The following is a 22,793-nucleotide window of genomic DNA, read 5'->3' as shown; positions in this document are numbered from 1 at the left end:
ACACATCTTCAGAGATGAAGTTGTCCTATGAAAAGTTGTATTTGGCAATCAACAACTATATTTTTACAAAATAGCCAAATTGTATTTTGAAATAAGTAAGAATAACTTCCCGGACGATGTGAAGACTTGCTATTGTCATTATAGGTATTGTCACTCAGGTGACAAGAGTGGCTTCTGAGATGTATGGAAGTATTGAAGAGTTTAATTATATAATTCTCCTCCTACCAGGGGCTTATACACTCATACTGAGCCCTCCTTTCATAGAAGCAGATTCACTAACAGCAGCAATAACAAGCAAAACCCACTGGTGAAGACTGAGTCTTGCCACAAAACAACCACGTTTCAGGGACATAAATTATGTGCCCCGCAGAACAACCCTGTTAGTGGAAGAGGTGCGTCTTACAGGTTTTCCTATCTCTGTACAGCCAGCTTTTTCAGAAGTTGAATTTGCCTTCATTTTGATTAGGACAGTTAGTTGAGGCACAGATAGATCCTTAAGCCTTTATTTTTCTCTCCTTCCCTTCCTTATATTTTCTTTGTATGTGCGTTTGTGTGTGTAGGAAGGCCAAGTTTATATTGCCTATAGACACATTGATAAATTTGCCAAAATGTGAGGCCCTTAATGTTAGATGTCCGTTAATATGTCTATGTATTATGTAACTTATATAAAATATAAAATTACTACTGGGCCTCGATATAAAAATACCTACCACAATCCTTTTTATATTTCTTTTCCTTTTTTTAAATTGCACTTTAACTTCTGTAGAAAATACTTTGATTCACTTTGCAAATGAAACAATATGCCACTGTTTGGCCTGAGATCACGGACTAGCCTGGTACTTCTCTTGAAACTTTGAACCATGTGTATGTAAGGTAAGCATTTGTGTATCTGTGGCAGTGTGTTAGCAGAAAGATTCCTATATAGCTGGAATTCAATGTTAGATGGTATTTTTAAAGCTGAAATTAGATTCTCTGCTTTGATTATTCCATTGTGGGTCCCCAGTTATCTTTTAGTGTCCTTCACCCTTTCCTCCTTTATTATTTATAACCTGTACTCTTTGAGCAATGACCAGTACTAATCTGTAACCTTCTGTCCTTCTGCCTGATTCGCTGCCTTTTTTGAAACTCCGAGATTGAAGCATATATTCTCAGAGTTTCTGTTAAAAAATATATTACATTTTTTTCATATTTCTGAGCCTGAAATAAGAGTCAGTCCTGGGTTTGCTAGTCTCATTCATTTTCAGTAGGCCAGCTTCAAAAAAGAGAGAGAGAAAGAGAGGAGAGGAAGCATAAAGAAAGCCGATTTTTGTATTTATTATCTTATAGTATCTCTCACGTGAACACACAAATATACTTTTGCATATACATTTGTTTAAAAAAATATTGATTTCTAGATTAATGCACTGGGTCTTTCTCTCTTCCCTTGCCTTGCCTTTTCAAACCTCCTCCTTCCATCTACAGTAGCTGGACCTAAATAATAATCAAAACAAAGACTAGCAATTCATTTGTTCTTGAGGTGCACTAAAAAGAAGTGGGGCATAAAGCAGCATTTGCAGCAAATTCCCTGAGGACCAAAGACTCCCACTGGTTCCAGTCTCCTGAATGGCGCCTGTCTCTCCCACACAGCTAATGACTGAAATGGGATCCATTGCCACCGGGAGCTTTTAATTTCTTTACATTGTTCAGGTCCCTGTGATGCAATGCAAAGTGACAGCTTCCATTCCAGTCTTGCTCGTTATCAGCTCTCACATGAGACAGCAAGGACAGATGTCTTTATCTGCATGTTGGACCTAACCTTCGTCACCATGTAAGCTGAATTCAACCTTGGCTAAGATTTAAGGTATACAGCACTGTGGGCATGCTTACGAATCATCTCATACCCAGGGGGATAGGGAAAGGCAAAGGAAAGTGGAGGCAAACTTTGGTTCGGTTAAAAGCCACCACTTGGAGGGCAGGCAACTTCCGAGGAAGGTCCAACTGTGAGAAGGGCATGCAAATTTCAGGTGTGGATCAGGAAGTGAATGCAATGTGCCTTGGTTTGTCTGGTATCTACTCCTGACTCATATTTGGCCATGAGCACTCGGTCATTAAGTAGAATGTTGAGTCAGTCCCTGCTAGTTAAGTATGTGTCGTGAGTTTCCTTTACTTCTTCTAGAAATGGCTGCATGAACTGCAGCAAGATTCGTAGATTTCTGCCATACTCAGTCTATGTTTAGAAATGAAAATCATTAAGACTGGCCTAGGATTTTCCTAAGCAGGCCTCAGCCAACAAAGATGGTCCAAATTCTCAGTGTATTGATGATTCAGATCTATCTCCTGAAAGCTAACACTCTCTAATGCTGCATGTGAGAAAACTAAAACCAATTGTACATATAATTGTATATATATAATACAAATTATATATATGGAAATCAGAGATACACATAGATATTTACAATCCATACCAACACATGCTTATCTGAAAGGTGGTTTATTGGAATCAAATATAAGTAGAATAATTTATTAGACCAGTGGGCTAAAGAAATAGATTAAAGACTCTAAAAGCAGTGAAATATGCTTTAGACCATCACAGTCCAGTAGACATTAAATGGAAGCCAAGTATGTAATTTTAAACTTTCTAGTAGTCACATTAAAAAAATAACTGAAGACAAATAAGAAATTAATTTTAACAATATATTTTATTTAACCTCATACATAAAAATGCTATTACTTCAAGATGTAAATTAAATGTATTCATTAGATACAAATTTAAAGATTATTAGTGAGATATTTTACAATCTTTTTGGTACTTGGTCTTTGAAATCCAGGACATAGTTTACACTGATAGCATATCACAGTTAGATTTGAGATGTTTTAAGTGCTCAATAGCCATGTGGCTGCGATAATAACACAGCATAAGACAGACATGGTGACTCATAAGAAGCTATGGTTCCTTACCAAAAATGTGTCTATTTTAGAAATGAAGAGGATCTTGGTAGTATCTTGGCTTAGGTAGGGAATATTTATTCATTCATTTAGTCATTCAAGCAATATTCAAAGTGTATCATGTACTAGGCACTGGAGTAAAGAATGGGGAACACGTATAGAAATGAAAAAGACAAACAAGATCTCTTCTACCATGTAGCTGACATCCTACTGGGGGAGACAGGAAGAAAGAGACAACTAATATATAATCCATCAAGTGGAGATAAGGGCTATGAAGAAAAATAAAGCAGTATGAAGAACTGGAGTGTGATGGGGGTACCATGCTAGATTAGAGGGGGTTGACAAGGTGTCACATAAGGGGACATTTGAGCTGAGCCCTGAATGAAGGGAGAGATTGAGTCACGTGGAGATCTGGGGAAAGTTTGTTTCGAGAAGCAGCTGGAAAGGCTCTGAGGCAGAAAGGTGCATTTTATATGATCCCGTAGGCCATGATTAGGATTTAAATTTACTCTAAATAAGATGAAAAGCCAGTGGAAAGTTTTGAGCTAATGTGTGACAAGATCTGGATGCTTCATGGGAAATAAACAGCTTAGACAATATCATGTATATGTATATGCATACTTCTATATTTTAAAAAATTTGTTTCCTTTTTAACTACATTATTTCTATAAGATTAAATTCAATATTCAATTCAGTCACATTTCTGAATTCTACTAAAACAATGCTACTATTAACCAAAAAATTTAATGGTGAAATCTGCCTCCCAAATATACAGGAGCTGAATCCTAGACATAAATTGCATGTTAGGGCTTGTGCAGAGCTAGACAGCTAGCCTGAACATTAGCAAAATTTGACACATGTAGATTATTACATATAAATGGGTTACCATAGATGTATATCTTAATTTGATGATTATCTGTGGGAAATATTTCTGCATAAGGATGTTTGGACTTTTTGGTGTGTAAATCCAGAATTCTAGTCTACTGTCAGTCTTTACAGAAAAGTCTGATTATTATCAGTGACGAATGTGCTCAGGATGAAATTGATGGTATTTTATTCTTATTCAACGTGTTTATTGCTAGGAAACAAGAAAGAAAACCAAAGAGATCCAGTTGCTTGGATCTATGATCTCCATGTGTTCTCAGGCAGTCTGGCAGCCAGATAGAAACCATTTCTTATCTCCTATTAGAATCACAAGTTATTCCTGGTCTCTGATTTAAGTTTTCTGTAGAGTGAAGAAAGTACATTTACCTCTGAAAAGGAATTCAACTGAAATTCAGTGGGAGTATATTAGACTCTAAGAACAAATCTCTTGCTAGCATCCTTATTTAGTAAAAGACTCTCTTAATGCAGTTAGGATGAAATTCAGGATCAGAATAAGAGTAGATATTGCTTTTGGAATACCATGATGAAAATTAACATATCTGAAACAACATGAATGCCCCTCCGGAGTTCAGACTGAGTAAAAGATGCTGGCAAAGGATTCAAAAGGGAGATTCTTTATCTTAGTAATTGGTCATTTCTTAGTGTGGTCAGAAAAATTGTCTTTTGAATTGTGTCTGGCCATCATTTCTCTGCTTTCTTAGGAGAGGGGCTTTCTCCTTGGGAATCTCAAGGTTTAGCAACTCCAAAGATGTCGGTTCGAGTCCCAAGCTTCATGAGAACAGAAATTCTGCCTGTCTTGTTCACTATTGCATTCTTATTGCCTAGAAAGGTGCTTGGCATATAGTAGATGCTCTATGAATATCAGATAAAGGAAATTTGACCTGAACTGATTTAAATACACATTATTATGTAGGAAAACCTTAAGAAGTACAACTGATTCCTCTCTTCTCACACCTAAGCTTTGCCCTCAGCTTAACTGACAACGGACTTATACAATTTAATATTGAGATGATGGGCATTCTTTGGCATTTAACCCCAATGGCTGTTTGTTAATTGTGATATTATACTCAAACTGGTAACAATTTTTTCATGTGTCCAAGTGGCTGAGAGATAGATAGATAGATAGATCAATAGATATAGATAGATAGTCAAACTGCTGGTCCCATGAACATCATTTTTTAACACAATTTGAAGGATTTATCTTTCACTAAGCAACAATTCAAACTTCAAAGGGCATTATTATAATTATTCTAAAAAATTTTTTCACAGCATGCACTTAAGTAAAATACAATTTTTTAAAGTAAAGAAAGGGGTGTGTGTGTGTGTGTGTGTGTGTGTGTGTGTGTGTGTGTTTTAATGTCTTTTCCTTTCTATAGGATATTTATTAACTGTAGGAAAAATTATATTTAATATCAGATGAAACAAAATGAATGAAGGTAATGAAATCCATATAATTACTCACCACCCGGAAGGCAGGAAAACACTGCACTTACAGAATGGGAGACTTGCATTTTTCCTTAAGGATTTCAGCTCTTTAAATATAGGATGCCTGATTTAGACACACATGGGCCATCCAAATGACTTCGTTGACAATACATGGAACAGCATCATAGCTGCAAAAAAATTCACTTGAGAGAAGCTGTGTAGGCACAAGCAACCTGCTGAGCTAAGTGTGCTCTGGCTTGGACTTTTATCTCCCTACACAAAAGGAAAATGAAACTACATACAGCAAGTTAAGGAATCCTTCATAGATTGTGTTTTTCTTGATAAAAAAAAAAATTCTGCAAATATATGTGGAAAACTCACTGAATCATAATAGAGTTTATTACTCAGAAGAACAACTTTAAAAAAGAAGTTGTTTTGTTTGTTTGTTTTTTCAAATAGGAAGAAAATAATTTGTTTAAAAAACATCTCTTCTGGGCCATGTCCTCAAATGCGCCTGCAATTTTAGATGCCAAGTAGGGTCTGGGTGGGATTGTCAGTCACCCCAAATGAACAAGTGGTGTCTGAAAAGTCACTGTTTAATGAAAAGGGTACACTTGGGATTTGGCCGCCTCGGCTAGAGGAGGAATCCGGCCTTTCGGAGTTCCCACCTGCTGCCCTGGGCGCCAGGAGCCTGGTTGCTGCGTCTCACGGATGCAGGTGAACCCAGCACTGAACCACTTTCACAGTCCAGAAAGCATGACATTCCTTGTTACCAGTGGGAGGAAAGGCTAATTGAGAAGTGTGTATAAAGGCTGTAATGAGTAGCATTTACATGTATTGATTAGAAGTAGGGCCACCGTTTCTCATTTATCACCACCAGCAGCTGTGAAATTTTTCCTACGTCGATTGGCACGGCTCAGATTCCCGCTCCTCCGGTCCTTTATTGCTTTTTTCCCCCTTCCCCTCCTGAACCAGAGTGGTGATCCACCAGCTGGAATGGCCTGGTAATTACTCCAGCTCCTCCACCAGCTGCCACAATTGCCAAATCGCTGGAGTGAAAAATTCCATCCCGCATTTCCGATTTTTTACATTACCATTGCATAATCATATTTGACGAATAATTAACCTGGGTTAATACTTCAGGGAGCCATTTGCAAGTAAATTGATAAGCTGAGTGCTGTAACGGCTCACAAGGGCCAAGGACTTTGGCGGTGGCACGCTGCTGCTGGGCCTCGCTGCCATCCAGGGAGTGTTCTTTATGACCGCCTGAACTGACCGAGGCGGCCAGCCTTTAAGGAGAGCCCTTGATTCAGTCGAGTCGGAGGAGAAAAAGCCCTAAATCTAAAGTCATCCTGTGTGTCTGGAATCTCCTCCTTCTTTTTTTTTTTTTTTTTTTTTTTTTCACTTAATGTCTTTTTTTTTTTCGAGACGGAGTCTGGCTCTGTCGCCCAGGCTGGAGTGCAGTGGCGCTATCTCGGCTCACTGCAAGCTCCGCCTCCCGGGTTCACGCCATTCTCCTGCCTCAGCCTCCCGAGTAGCTGGGACTACAGGCGCCCACAACCGCGCCCGGCTAATTTTTTGTATTTTTAGTAGAGACGGGGTTTCACCGTGGTCTCGATCTCCTGACCTTGTGATCCGCCCGCCTCGGCCTCCCAAAGTGCTGGGATTACAGGCGTGAGCCACCGCGCCCGGCCGGAATCTCCTCCTTCTTAAAGAGCTAGACCCATTTTCTATATCCTGGCTGTGAAATGGGTATTTCAAGTGCCATAAGCCCGTGTGAGAAATTCACTAAGTCAGGAGGTTGTAGGTTGGTACTAAGGAAATTACGACCTTTATTTTATCTTCTGATCTTTCTCCTGCACAGTGGAGAGGCTCCTTTGACTAGCTAGAGAGTGATTTGCTTCCCTTCCGATGAGAAGCATCTATTTTATTTTATATATATATTTTTTAATTTTTAAATTTTGTGGATACATAGTAGGTGTGTATCTTTATGGGGTGCATGAGATGTTCTGATGCAGGCATGCAATGCATAATGGAAGATGGGGTATCCATCCCCTCAAGCATTTATCCTTCGTGTTACAAACAATCTGATTATACTTTTTAGTTATTTTAAAATGTACAATTAAATTATTATTGACTATAGTCACCCTGTTACGCTGTCAAATACTAGGCCATATGAGAGGCATCTATTTTGGAAAGCAAAGGAAGTGTGGATGCGGGACAGAGGGAATGAGTGAAAGTAATGGAAAATGACCATAGTTCCAGATCAAATGTAATTTGTCTGGTCATTTTGGAAAACTGTAAGACTACAGCAATAGAAGAGCATCACAATTTAACCATCTGAATTCAGATTTGCTCATAATTCCATTTGTTGTGGCCAGCTAGAACACTGAATTTTTTTTCCAGTTGCTTAGTTCTCATACCTTCTGATTTTTTATCTCTTCATCTATTCATTTCGGGTCATGCTCTCATTCAAGGCTAATCAGAGAGGCAAATGATGACCCTGAAATTTCAGAAATAATATTTGTATCATTTGTGGTTGAGCTTTGGCATGTGATCGAGTGTTCCTAAAGTGGAATTGGTGTGTACAAGCCCAGCACAAAGCCAACACTCAGCATTTGTCACCGTGTGAGGTATGGCAAGGAAAAGCGGCTCCTTTCAGACTCAACTGTAGCTGCAAGTGAAATCAATGGCCAAACAATCTAACACAATTGGTCACATATTGATAGAATTAAACACCGCTGTTAACGTGGCTTGTCATTGATCTGACAAAAATGGAGTTCAGGGTAAAAGTAGCCTGAAGCCTTTGGACTCTGTGTTTATGGAGAAGAGGTGTGGGCGAGGAAGGGGAAGGGGAAAGGAACATGAGAATTATTTTGCTCCGTCTACTTAATATGGATGTTTTTTTCTCCACTTACCATACTTCACTCCAGAACACATTTTCAGAACTTTGCCTTTTTTTCCCACATTAGTGACATGGAACTGGAGAGTAGAGGTAGCTCATTTAAAGTGAGGATATGATGTCAAACTAACATCTGTCTCTATTAAGAACATCTCCTTGATGGTGTGTGCGATTACCTCTTTGACAGAAGTCATGTAGCTTCTTGCAGACAATGAAACAAGTCAATCCAGCTCATAAAACATCACATTCTACTATATCAGATAGTTCTGCCTACAAGCAAGGATCTGCCTATCAAATATAAATTCTGAAAGTGTTTTCTGTCATTTGCACGCAATCAGATAATATTGCAAACTACTTGGGCCAGGAGAGCCTGGCCGTGTCATTTCTCATGATGCCTCTGGGTGTTGTAGTCAGGTGTTGCTGGGGCTCCATCTGCCACAGGCATGCATGTGACTAATACGAGAATGTTCCCTGGTCAGAGAGAGGCAGCTGCTACATGTATGTAGCCTGTGTGTTGTGGTGTGAGTCAAAAGCACGCACATCAATAGCTGTGATTTCTGAAGTGCTGCGTAAAAGAGAGCAGGGCTGTGTCAGTGTCTTATCTGCAATAAGTAGTCAAGAGAAGGGATGTGTTTCAAAAGTTGGGTGTCTTTCTTTACTAGGTTTCAAAGTGATTATGGATGCGTTGGTGAATATACTCAAGAATTTGGATAAGAAATGTTTTTCTCTAAGATGTTGCCTGTTTAGTTTCTTTAAAGCACTCTCACAATCTATAATTATCTTCTGCATTTGTTTACTAGTTTAATGTGTGTTGGTCCTGGTAGAATGTAAACTCCATGAATACAGTAACACTGTCTTGTTCTCCATAGTGTCAACCTAATACCTACCCAGGGGCACAGCCACAGCCTGTGGCTTGGTAGTCTGTGCACTGTACAATTCCAGGGGGTGATTCATATAGACCACAATGTACAACCTGTGTAAGCTCTATGTAGCAGCCCTCAGGGGCTGGAACATAGTAGAAACTCAATAAATACCTTAGAAATAAATGCACAAATTTTTTTCTTTCTGTTTTTTCAGACCGTCTCGCCCAGTTGCTCAGGCTGGAGTATAGTGGCATGATCATAGCTCACTGCAGCCTTGACCTCTTGGGCTCGAGGGATCCTCCCACCTCAGCCTCCTGGGTAGCTGGGACTATAGGCATGCACCACCATGCCCGGCTAATTTTTTATTTTTTGTAGAGATAGAGTTTCACTATATATATGCTGTCAGGCTGGTTTCAAGTTCCTGGACTCAAGCAATCCTCCTCCCTTTGTCTTCCAAAATGCTGGGATTACGGGCATGAGCCACCAAGCCCAGCCAGATTTTTTCTGATGTTGTTTTTCTTATGTTACAGTGAACAGAAACTATCACTTACTTTATTGCTGAATGATGCATAACTATAAGGCAGCGGTTTTTAGAACACATGAGAATCATCTGGTAGGCTTTTAAAAGCAGGACAAGTTGTGCCCCGCCCTCAGGGATCCCTGATTCAGTAGGTCTGAAGTGGGACCAGCAACCTTCTTAGGGGATGCTGGTGCTGCTGGTCTGGAGCCACACTTTCAGAACCACTGCTGTAAGATCCACAGATCACGATGATGATAATGATGATGAGAGATCATGCCAGTGACAGTCTTTCTCTTGCCTTCTTCATTCTGTCTTCACATTGGAGCTCAGAGTTACTGTCTTCAAAGTGTGGTCTAAACTTTAATCCTGCTGCCAACGTTTGATGACTCCTTGTATCTATAGCTCAAAGTCCAAATTCTTTCGTGTGGTGCTTAAAGCCAACTTCCACCTTTGGGAGGCACTCGTCATTCTCCAATACCCCACTCCAAACTGCGCACAGGCTCCAGGCAGGCTTAGACCCACCTACCCCAACTCTGGCTATATATCAGAATCACCCAAGGAGCTCTCAAAAAGTACAGATGGCTAGTCTCTGTTCCGGAGATTCTGATTTGATAGGTCCCAAATGAGTCCTGTATTTTTTAAAAGCTTCGCAAGTGCATTAAACTACCAACTTATGAGATGTGGGCAAGATACAGTCAAAGGCAAGTTCATAATTTTGTAATCTTTCTTAGTAAAAGAAAAATGAATAAAAATAAATGAAATAGGCAATAACCTTAAAAAGTTATGAAGAGAACAATAAAAGAAAATTTATAGACTGAAATAAAAATGAAGACAAGAGTAAAATTCAGTAACTTAGAGAAAAACAAATAGAAGGGAAAATTCAATCCAGGAAGCAGATCTTAAACTAACAAGACATGAGCTTCTGATAAATGTATGAACAAAAATATATGCCAAGACATCTGAAAATCTGGATGAAATAGATAATTTATGTGAAAGCAGTTATGAGCATTGACTCAAAAACTTCAAAAATATCAGATATATTCTAGTAACTCAAGTGTTTGTCAAGTACTTACTATATATCAGGCACTGACCTAGGCAGAGGGTCCAGCCCTGGACAAATTAGGCAAAAATCTCAGCCACTGTGGCGTTTACTTTCTGTGAACCTAAGTTCAAAGTCTGACAGCCCACGTACAGAGGGCAATAACCTAATCACATATATAAAGATGGAAAAATGTAAGCACAAGACCAGGAAACTATATTCAAAAGTACCTTAAAATGACTACTCATCCACACTCATTCCAGGGTTATGATAGTTTAATAGTTTTAAAAATACATTAATACATCAAATCACTAAGTTTATTAATTTAAAAATGTTGATCTCGGTGGATATCCAATAAAATTGAATATCTATTCCTCATAAAAAAATCTCTTGGAACACTAATAGGAGGATACTTTCTCAACCTGATAAAGAAAATAGAAACTAAGAGTCAACATCACATTTCATTGTGGAGGTATTTCCATTTAAAGCAGAGAAAAGAGATTAATTCTCACTGTCACCTTTGTTATTTAGCATTGTCTGAAAATTCCAGTAAATACAAATACAATAAACCATGAAAATAAGAATAACTATAGAAAAGAGAGATAAAATTATGGTTCTGTGATGACAGCGTGCTTAGACATACCTTGGAAATCCAGGACCACAGCTAAATAATGTTTTGAATTAATAAGCAAGTTCATCAAAAGTACAATGGCTGCAGAATAAATATACAAGAACCAATGACATTTCTAAATAACAGCAATAAACATTGTAGAATATATAGTAGCAACTACAAGTATGAATTATCAAAGAATGTGTGACACCTATATGAAGAAAACCACAAAATTGCATTGAGCAATATAAAAGAAGATTTGACTAAATGGAAATGTATATTGTATTCTTGAACGGGAGTACTGTAAAATAATATGATGCTACTTTTGCCCAAACTAACAATTTTCATATAATTTCAATCAAAATCTGTAGGGGACTACCTGGTTGGCTTGACAAAACCTAAATTTAGAAAAAATAAAAATATTTAAAAACTGTAAAAAATTTGAAAAGTAAATTATTGGGGTGGAGGTGGAATAGAACTTACCCTACCAGATACCGAAATGTATTGTGGTGGTATAAACACTGGAACCACAAGGTACTATTTCAAGAACTAAAGGTCAAATCAAAGAACAGTTACAGACACTTCTGGACAGATCTTAGGATATGTGAATGTTCCAGGCACTGTGATTAAAATAGTACACACCAACGTCCTAGGGTAGAAAACAGTGGGAATGTTAAAGAACTGAAGGCTGATGTGGCTGGGGTGTAAATAAGTTCAGTACACATTTGTACAGGCTTTTAAGAAAGCAATTTTAATATGCTTGTAAAATAGGCAATTTTAAATATATGATAAAGAGTGCTTTTTGTCTCAATGATTGTTCCTTAAATAATCTTAGAAAGATGTAATTCATAGTGCAGATCAGTTATTAAGAATGGAGGTAGCCGAGCATGGTGGCTCACACCTGTTATCCCAGCACTTTGGGAGGCTGAGACAGGAAAATCACTTGAGCCCAAGAGTTCAAGGTCAGCCTGAGCCACAGAGCAAGACCCCATCTTTAAAAAAAAAAAAATAAATAGCCAAGTGTGGTGGTATATGACTGTGGTCCCAGCTACTCAGGAGGCTGAGATGGGAGGATCACTTGAGCCCAGGAAGTCAAGGCTGCAGTCAGCTGTGATTGTGCCATTGCACTCCCGCCTGGGTGACAGAATGAGACCCTGTCCAAAAAAAAAAAAAAAGAGTGGAGGTGTTCCTTACAACATTGTTAATAGAAGCACTAAAACTCAAAATAACTTAAATGTTAACTATAATGTATTACATATTATTAGAAAGCTAAAAGGGGATTTTAAATGTTCACCAAGCAAAGAAATGATTAATGTTTGAAATGGTGGATATGCTAATTACTCTGATTTGATAATTACACACTGTTTCAAAATATCACTCTGTATTTTAAAAATAAGTACAAGTATTATGAGTCAACTGAAAAGAAGCAAAAAGGAAAGTTAAGAAACCAGGTACACACACCAAGAAATGACTTCAATGATAAACAACAAGGTACATGTCAAATAAATTACAGCACCTCCATATATTGGAATATTTTGAAATTATTTTAAAAGTATGATTTGAATGACTCAAACATATTGTTTAGTGAAAGGGCAGGATTCAAAGCAATATTTACTATACAATTCCATCTTCCCATCAATATGCACACGTGAAATATCATAGACAGAAATATAACATGTTGTTACAGTGATTACTTAGGGGATGGTGGTCTTACAGATTTTTTTATAGTTAAATACCTTTCAACTTTTCAAAAATTTTAATTGGTTATCACAAAAATAAGCTTTAACAAAGACAACATACAGAAAAATAAACATTAAACACTCCTGATGTCATTTCATGCCCAGCTCAACTATCACCTCTTCTCTGAATTCTTCAGAGATTCCCCAATAGCATTACCCTTTATAAACCCTATGTGCCTCTTTATAATCCCATACTTTACTTTGCTGGATGAGTTACAGTTCAACCTACGCATATTGATCTTCCCACTTACTTCCAAGCTTCTCGGGGATGCGGGCCTTAATTAGGAAATTCCTGTGAGAAATATCACGAAACCTTGCAAAGAGATGCTTATAAGCCTACAGTCCTGTGAAGAGACCTACACCTAACTTGGGGACTGAGTAATGTGAGCACAAATCTGGTGGATGTCATCATGTGTATTACAGGAATTGGGGGTCTGTAAGATTTTGCTATTAAATTAAACGATAATACTTTTCTGCATGTTTTTTGAATGTAAGGAAACAGTATTATGTAATAATTAGAAGAAAAGCATTCAGACATTAGACCTTAGAAAAATGAACCTTATGAACCTCTGTTTCCTTATGAACCTATAAAATGAGGAGAGCAATATTACTTATTGGTGGATGTTGGTGAGAAATAAATGAGGTGATGCAACTTTGTAGGCAAAGTGCCTGGCCCACAGCCAGTCTGTTATGTAATACACGTATCACCAAGATAATTATATTATTTAAATAGGGGTACCCAACCCCTGGACTGTGGATCTACTGGTCAGTAGCCTGTTAGCAATCAGGCCTCCCAGCAGGACATAAGCAGTGGGCAAGCAAGTGAAGCTTCATCTGTATTTAATAGCTACTCCTCATCACTCACATTACCACCTGAGCTCCACCTCCTGTCAGATCAGTGACAACATTAGATTCTCATAGGAGTACAAACTCCAGTGTAAACTGTGTGTGTGAGGGATCTAGGTTGTGCACTTCTTATGAGAATCTAATGTCTGATGATCTGTCACTGTCTCCCATCACCCCCACATGGGACCATCTAGTTGCAGGAAAACCAGCTCAGGGCTCCCACTGATTCTACTTTACGGTGAGTTGTATAATTATTTCATTATATGTTACAATGTAATAACAATAGAAATAAAGTGCACAATAAATGTAATGTGCTTAAATCATCCCCAAACCATCCCTGCCCCCTAGGTCCCTGGAAGAAATGGTCTTCCACCAAACTGGTCTCTGGGACTGCTGATTTACAGTGATCTGATTGGCACACCTCATCTTTCTCTTTCATGTCGTGGAGTCATAATTTGAGTCTCCCTCCCTCATCTCCTCTTGCTTGAACCTAGTAAACTATAATTTATCACCTGTTGGGAGAGAGAACTATCATTCATTGCAGGGTGAACTTCATGGGCATGAAACCTCTGCAGTCGCTTGGCTTGTGCATGGAGGGGCCTGTGTGTGGTTGAATGTTCTGTTGTCACTCTCTTCAGCTTTTTAAGAATTTTTGAACCAGGGGCCCTGCAGTTTCATTTTGCACTGGGCACTGCAAATTATGTAGCCAGTTCTGTTCAGTAAGCTATCCCATCTTACTGATCCCTAGCAGTTGCTGAAAGGTATGCTCGCTGCTAGAAATGTAATAGTTTCTAGATTATTGAGGCATTAGAGGTGTTTGACTTGTCTAACTCTGCTCATGTATAATATGAGAAAACAGCCTTTGCCCCAGAGAGGCAGCATCAAGGGAGATTGGGCTTAGGGGATCATTTCAGTGCTGATAGGCTGATGTTTGCTGTTGATTTTACAAGTCCCAGTTTAGATTTCTTCTGTTCTGCCTGCTCTATCTGTTACCTGAGTTATTTATAGGAAAAACCGTCACTCTTGCTACAAAAGCAAACTACTATTTATTTCATCTTAGTTTTCTAAATAAATTGCTAAAAGCCACACGGCTCCTGGTTTCGGTGGCATTTGCTGTTTTCCAATCCTAATACTCTGGACGCTGTTCTGCAAGGTTGGAACCAACTCCGGCCATGATTTGTGCTAGATTCTCCTTCTCATGTGATGTCTATTTCAGAAGCAGGCTGGGAAGGATTTTTGCAGGAGCTCTTTAATGTGCAAACGGAAGAGGATTTCTTTGAATCAGGGCAGATTTCTGGGTGATTCCACATGGCCTCTGAATCCAGACAGCATGGACATGAGGGATGTGACCCACCTTCCTGACTTGGTCTGTGAGTTGTCACTTCTTGATTTGCGGGTTGATCCTCCTGGAAAGGCATTTGAGTCTTGTTTGCACTTAACGGCTATTCTGCCTCTAGGAAAGACTTAAGAACAACCAGTGGCTAGATGATTTAGACTAGGGTTGAAAAGTAGATGTCAATGCCATTTTTATAGGACACTGAAGAAGGTGGGAATTCACATTAGAGACAGTCAGGAGACTAATAGCGTCATTAACCAGCTACCGTGAGATCCACTCTGTGAGCCTCAGTTTTTGTCATATGTAAAGGGTGATCTCGTTACTTACCCCTCCCCACATCACAGGGTTGTTGTAAGGATCAAATGGGATGGGAAAGAGCTCTTTATTAACCACAGAACCCTGCAACTGTATCAGAGTTGTACCCTGTGATGCCTACTTTTATAAACCTAAGCACAGAATTAAAGTGTTTTTTTTTTTCCATTTTCCACCTTGGTGTCCCTCCACCTCCCAATTTTAGGTGGGCAGGAATCTCTTGGCAGAGTGAATAGCATGTGCTAAGGGGTAGAGGCTAAATTGCCACCATCTGTTTGGGTGACTACAAATAGTTCCAAAATGGCTAGGGCATAGGGGAGTGCATTAGTTTTCTCTAAGGACCACCTCAAACTGGGTGGTTGAAAATAACAGAAATTTATTCTTTCACAGTTTAGAGGCGAGAAATAGAAATCAAAGTGTCAGCAGGGCTGATTTCCTCTAGGGACTCTAGGGGACAGTCTGTTCCTCTTTCAGTTTCTGGTGGCTGCTGGCAGCCATTGGCTTGTGGCCACATCATCCCAGTCTCTTTTTCCATGACCTATTTCCTCATCCTTTGTATGTGGTCAAATCTCCCTATGCCTCCCTCTTTTTAGGACCTACCTAGATAATCCAGGATAATCTTCCTATCTCTAGAGTCTTAACTTTATCACATCTGCAAAGACCCTATTTTGCCATAACATTCAGAGGTTGCAAGGATTCAGAAGTGGCCATCTCTGTGGGGCACTATTCTGCCTGCCATGGGGAGGGAGATGGAAAGATCTCGAAAGATCGTTTAAGCCTTGCTCAGGTATTTGGAATGTATCCTGAGTGCAGTGAGGAGTCACCAGGGGGTTTTAAGGGTCGGTGGAGGTGGGCTTGAGGGTCAGGAGCAGAGGCAGGATGTCTGCTTAGGGCACCACTACAGCACAGGGGCCCATGCCTACAAGTAGGAGTAAGCCCTGCGCTCCCTTTTGGGATTGTGGAGAGACTGCAGCTCATGGCCAGTCTTAACGTCAGAAGTTATTCCGAGCACTCCTTGAGCCTCCTGGTGCTCTGACTTAACTCACACTAGGGCCTCTAAACCTCAGTGTCAAACATTTGGGGGGCTGTGTTCTTGCAAGAGGTACAACTGTTCTCATGTCCTCTTCCTTTTGTTTAGAAAAGAATGAGAGCACATAAAAGCTGAACTGATCATCAATGCAAAATCTTAATCTTTTTCAGGAGTATTTCTGATTGAATGAGTAACAAAGTCTTAGGAAAGCATCTTGGTTGGGATGTCAGATATCAGGAAGCAGTTGGAGGGATTTTGGGAGAAATGGATTTTCCTGCCCTCTGTGGGCAAAGTCTACCCTGTTCTTTGGAGTTCTCCAAATCCCAGCTCAAACCCAGACATCTGAGCCTACTCAGTTTGAGATGTAGGATGAAGAAAGATGGAGAGGACAAAGCCTAAAGCTCTGATTTATATTTATTCTGCAAGATATCAATGTCCTCATTTTACTAAAGTCTATTGCATTCTTTGTGTATCTTAAACACAGTTCCACAGAATTTTAGTGCTTTCCACCTCAACCCTTAACATTTATCTACAGTTCCAAAAGTGTATATCTTGATACTGCTAGTAAAAATGAAATATCATGGTCTTAAATTTCCTTTCTCAGTCTCAAAATAAACTATCAATAATAATCATAATGAATATTTGTATTATTTTAAAAAATAGATGTTTACAGATGGGACTTTGGGAATGCCACGAAAGAAGACTGAAAAAAGTATTAAAAAGTTTATCACACCAGACTGGGCATGTGTCTCACGCCTGTATTTCCAGCACTTTGAGAGGCCAAGGTGGGCGGATCATGAGATCAGGAGATCAAGACCAGCCTGGCCAATATGGTGAAACCCCGTCTCTACTAAAAATACAAAAAGTTAGCCAGGCGTGGTGGCCCATGCCTGTAGTCCCACTTACTAGGGAGGCTGAGGCAGAATGATCACTTGAACTCAGGAGACGGAGGTTGCAGTGAGCTGAGATCGTGCCATTGTACTCCAGCCTAGGTGACAGAGCAAAAAAAAAAAAAAAAAAAAAAAAAAAAAAAAAAAAAATATATATATATATATATATATATATATATATATATATATATATATATATATCTCACACCAAACCAAGCCTTGCTCTTCTAATAAAACTCCAAAATGTCTTCTAATGTAGGATCACCTCTTTAACTCTTTTGTGAAAAGCAAATGGTACATGCTGAAGCATGGAAACCTGGCTTGTGGTTGGCAGCTGCACTCTGCCTTTGCAGGAATCTCTTGATTATTGGTCTGCTCGTTGTTCTCAGAACATTATACTGTGAGCCGTAGAAAAGAATGTTCATATGATTTGTTGTACCGTTGTGTTTATACTTTCTGTAGGGCAGGAGAGGTGGGTAATGAACTGCTGAAAATTGTTTACAAGCTTGTAGATGTCCCTGTGCATTTAGCTGCAAATCTGTATTAAAGGAAGAGAAAGAATTCACTTTGGTAACTAATGAAAAAGAAAAGAAAGGTAAGAGCTGCTTTTTGGAAACAAATAAAAATATTACCTAATAAAGTTCAGCACACAATGAAATTAGGGTTTCCATGAAACTTCATAAGCCTTTGATTTTCTTTCCTTATTGATATTTTTTTGTTGAATTATAAATTCTCTTGGCTTTCAGAAATACATTGAGTCCTGGCCCTGAAATAACTTTGTATTTGTTAAATTCCTCCTTATTTGAGACTCTCTTTTGCTTTAATACAGTATAAGAGAAAAAAGTTATAGCACCCTTACACCTCTTTTCCTCTAATTCATTCCCCTGAGCTAGTGAATGTTAGAAATTTTGTGTGTAATATTTCACATGTCATATGCTTTTGAAACATTAAAAAACATATAAATGTATATGGATCTATAAAATCATATGTGCATTTATTTATTTAACAGACAATTAAAGCAATAATCTGCTAATTAAACACTTTTTTATGAAGTGGTTTTATATATCATCTCTGTTCTAGATGCTGGGGATACAGCATGGAACAAAACTATTATAAACCCTTGCCTTTATTTACATTCTAGTGGATTGTTTTTTCTGAAGAAAATCTCAAGATCAGAAGTAGCTGTGGCATAGAGAAGTACATACAATGAGGATAATATGTATCAAAACCACTTTAGGAAGTTCCCTTGCCTTTGGTGGTGTCCAAGTTGGTCCTCATAGTGATCAAGTTTAGCATCAGAAGAGGCTGCCAAAGGACCTAGTGAACTGATAAAATGAAATGATGACCTCATTGTGTTAAGCACTATTCTCTTTGTGGGCAAGGCAAGATACCAAGTTCCGTACACAGAGCTCACCTTCACAGGGTTTGGCCTAACTGAGGAGATAAAATGTTTACTATAGCTTCCTGAGAACTGCTGAAGGAGCGTGCAGAAGAGATTGGCTGAAGCCAGGTCTAGTTGATCAGTGAAGCTGTCTGGGAAGCTCTCTCCTCATTAGAAACTTCAAAGATAATAGAGAATTCTAAATGTATTAAATAGCATTCTATGCAAAAGAGATAGCAATATTTACCCAAATGGTGTCTGCTTTATAAGCAAGATGGCTTGACTGACCAGAGATGGACATTTAGGGAATAAGAGCCACTTAAGGAGTGAAGGAGCTGAAGGAGTGAAGACTCCTAGGGCTGAGGTTTTTGAATTAGTCTTTGAACCTCTAGGACCAACCTATGGCAAGTTTGGGCCCATTGCAGGCACCCAGATAATTGTTAAAATAAAAGAAATGGGCTGGGGTGAGGGTAAAAGAAGGAGCTTTACTGAGGATCTGGACAGTTAGATTGAAGAGTTTAAACATTTATTATTTTATTCTATGTAGAAGGATTATTGAACTACATCAATTATTGAAAAAACTGAATTCCTGAGAAATCTTCAAAAGATTTCAAAAGTTGAATCAAGGAACTATGGACAAGGGAGCAAAAGAGGCTGACATATTTAGGAAGTCTAAAGAGGAGGATCACCACCACAGACCAAATAGCACATACCATCAAAATAGGTCTTCCTTCTTATTTCTCCTCCTCCCTCCCTTCTTTCTCTCTTGCCTTCCTTCTTCAAATATTTATAAAGTACCTACAAGGTGTCAGACACTGAGAATACGAAACTGAACACAACTTGGGCTTTGCCTTTTAAGAATTTGCCTTTTAAAAAGAAAACTACTGTACTCCCCTTGCTTCTGAATAAAGTCACAAGATAAATAATATAAAAGCTCACTTACGATAAGAAATACCAAGATCTTATCATCATATACAAGAAATAAAACCATGTTGGACTGGAAGAGTCTGTTATTTTAAAAAGTTTCTCATATTATATAATTGGTTCTGAAGAACTATGGGTAAACCTAATAATTTCAAGATAATGTCCTTTTCCTATGATATGCATTATAATTTCTTTGGAGCTATGTCTTAATTGTTGATGATTTTTCAGTATGCTATAGTTTGTGTCAGTTTCTCTTAGGTTTATTCTATCACCATTTTCATTCTCTATTAATTCCCTAAGTGTCTCTGTAAGTAAATAACTAGATTCTTTGGGAAGTTGCTGTTTAAAGAACTACCTATAAGTTCAAATGACCTTTGGAGTGTGAGTAAGTACCCATAATTCATCTATGATCAGGCAACACCTTTATGAGTTTCTCTTATGGTTTGAATGGTGTTTACTGCTTTCTAGTACCTCCATGGGAATCATCAACTATCTTTCTAAATGCTTACTTTTTACATGAATGATCTCAGGCAAAACTGTCATTTGGTGTAATTATTATAGCAAATCATTTAGAATTGTCCAAGGGTATATTCTTCTTCCAGGGCATTAGATACACTGCGGGAACATAGCTCTGGAGATTTGAAGGGTCCTCCTTGCTCCTCCTGGAGGAGTCTTTGGTCTATGGTAGCCTCCTTTCTCCATTGGAGTTCGAGTGGTCCAGGCCATTATTGACTCATGTGGAATTTACGCTTTACAGGCAAGACATCGATGGCTTCTGCAATGAAGGCTTTCATTCCTTCACATAGCAGCACATTTGGTCACTTAGAGTGGACATTCCATGCCTGTTTCTTAGTGGCACCTTCTTCAGACTTCTCTCTCCACTTAAATCTGATATTTCAAGAGAAAAGAAAAAAGTAAACTATTTTTTGCCACTCTATTGTAGAGTATCTCTAGTGTCTTTTTATAAAAATTCACTGAATATCAAAACAAAGAGTTTTTTTCCTCCATAAGTTAAGAATGGATATGTTCATTGAGAAATCTGCAGTAAGACAGGGTACTACGCTTACAAAAGAATCTACTCCGAAAACAACTACATTGCCATTTTAAAACATACTTGGAATTGGTGAGCATATGACATTTATGAGAGAGAGAGAACCAGATCACACAGTTTTGACCAGTGTATGCCATTTATTATAAGTAATCAAATAAAACCTGCCTGAGCAGAGAGAAGTAACTCCTTGGCACATTTGTTGAGCCTATTTGCAAATGTGTAGTGTTGACTGACCTGCATTTTAACCTTCTTACTTCTAACTGGCAATGGTTTTAACAGGTCCTCATGGAATGACTCTAAAAAGGTTTTCCAAGTGTTTTTATTTGCTTTGAAATATTCTCACCCTTTGACCCAGTTAGGTATTTGGGTCTGGGGCATTTTGAGTTCCTTGGGCAATTCACAGGGAAGGAACAGCTCCAGTGGAAAAGTTGGTACCCCAGGCTCCTCACCCCTTTCTCAGAAGCTGCTTGGTATAGTTTTAAGGGTGTGGGGTTGTGGATGATTCTTATTGTATTATGTTTTCTTTAAGAGATAGAAAGAATAACATAACCCACTCTCTATTCATTTTTATTTATTTGTTTTTCTCATCCTGGATCCAGAAAGGGCATGAGGAAGCTTACCTTCACAGAGATCACACAAGGAAAACTGCAATTTAAAATAGTTAGAGGAGGAAATTACAAAGAGAAAATGCACTCATTTTTTTAAACAAATATCTATTGAGTGCCTGCTATGTGCACAGAATTGGGCTGAGTAGTAAAGCTTCAGGGATGAGCTGAACAGTTCTCTTGCATGGAGCTTACAGTCTAAGGGAGAAACAAATGCTTATCAAATAACCACATGTATATGCTGTGCTAAATGTTATGGGAGGGAGAGCACTGGAAATGATGATCTAATTTACTTCAAAGGAGAGAGGAGGCGTATGATTAACTTTCCCTGAAGGCTGAATAAGAATGAGCTGCTTTTGGAGGGTGGGCATGGTGGTGACAGGAGAATGTTTTTTTAAAAATATTTTAATTAATTAATTTTATTTATTTGTTTATTTATTTGTTTTTTATTATACTTTAAGTTCTAGGGTACATGTGCACAACAACGTGCAGGTTTGTTCCATATGTATACATGTGCCATGTTGGTGTGCTGCACCCATTAACTCGTCATTTACATTAGGTATATCTCCTAATGCTATCCCTTCCCCCTCCCCACACCCCACAACAGGCCCTGTTGTGTGATGTTCCCCTTCCTGTGTCCAAGTGTTCTCATTGTTCAATTCCCACCTATGAGTGAGAACATGTTTGGTTTTCTGTTCTTGTGATAGTTTACTGAGAATGATGATTTCCAGCTGCATCCATGTCGCTACAAAGGACACGAGCTCATCCTTTTTTATGGCTGCATAGTATTCCATGGTGTACATGTGCCACATTTTCTTAATCCATTCTGTCATTGATGGACATTTTATGAGGGAGAATGTTAATGTGGCTGTAATGGAACTGTGGATGCCAAGACCTAGGGGACATAGGACTTGATGCCTTTGAGGAACCAAAGGGTGCCTGAGGGCAGGAAGGCAGAGGGAGGCAGGGTGAGGAACTAGGCCAGAGGGTAGGTGGGGCAGCTCAGGCAACTTCTTTGTAAGAGCCATCATGGGCCATTGAGAAGCAACAGCAGGAAAGTGATATGATTAGATTTGGTTTTACAATGAAAACAGGGAAGATAAAATGAAGTTGTGGGTAAGGGGAGCACACCCAAATCTAAACCGTATAGCTGCACTCGGTGATGGCCGGGATCACAGTTTAGAGAGAGAAAAGCAGGAAAGTGCTTATCAGTGGATGGGAAGAAATGTAGCTCAGCCTGGATTAGGAGGCCCCGCCAATTCCCCAGGGAGGGCTGGGCTTCAAGTCATAGGTTTCTTCAGTAAAGGTGATGGTGGTGAGTTGGTAGAAATTATTTTATTGCTGATTCTCATCAAGGCTCAGGAAACTGAGATTCAGAGGAGAAAAGTGAGTTGCCCAAGGTCACACCGCATATTCATGGCACAGTGTACTCTTTATCCCCAGGCAAGGGTCTTTCCATCAGCCTGCTTTCTATGCTCCAAATAATCAGTTCATACCATTTAAGTAATTT

This window comes from Macaca mulatta, chromosome 3 (genome assembly GCF_049350105.2).
Source record: "Macaca mulatta isolate MMU2019108-1 chromosome 3, T2T-MMU8v2.0, whole genome shotgun sequence".
NCBI classification, from domain to species: domain Eukaryota; kingdom Metazoa; phylum Chordata; class Mammalia; order Primates; family Cercopithecidae; genus Macaca; species Macaca mulatta.
This window is presented reverse-complemented; position numbering follows the sequence as displayed.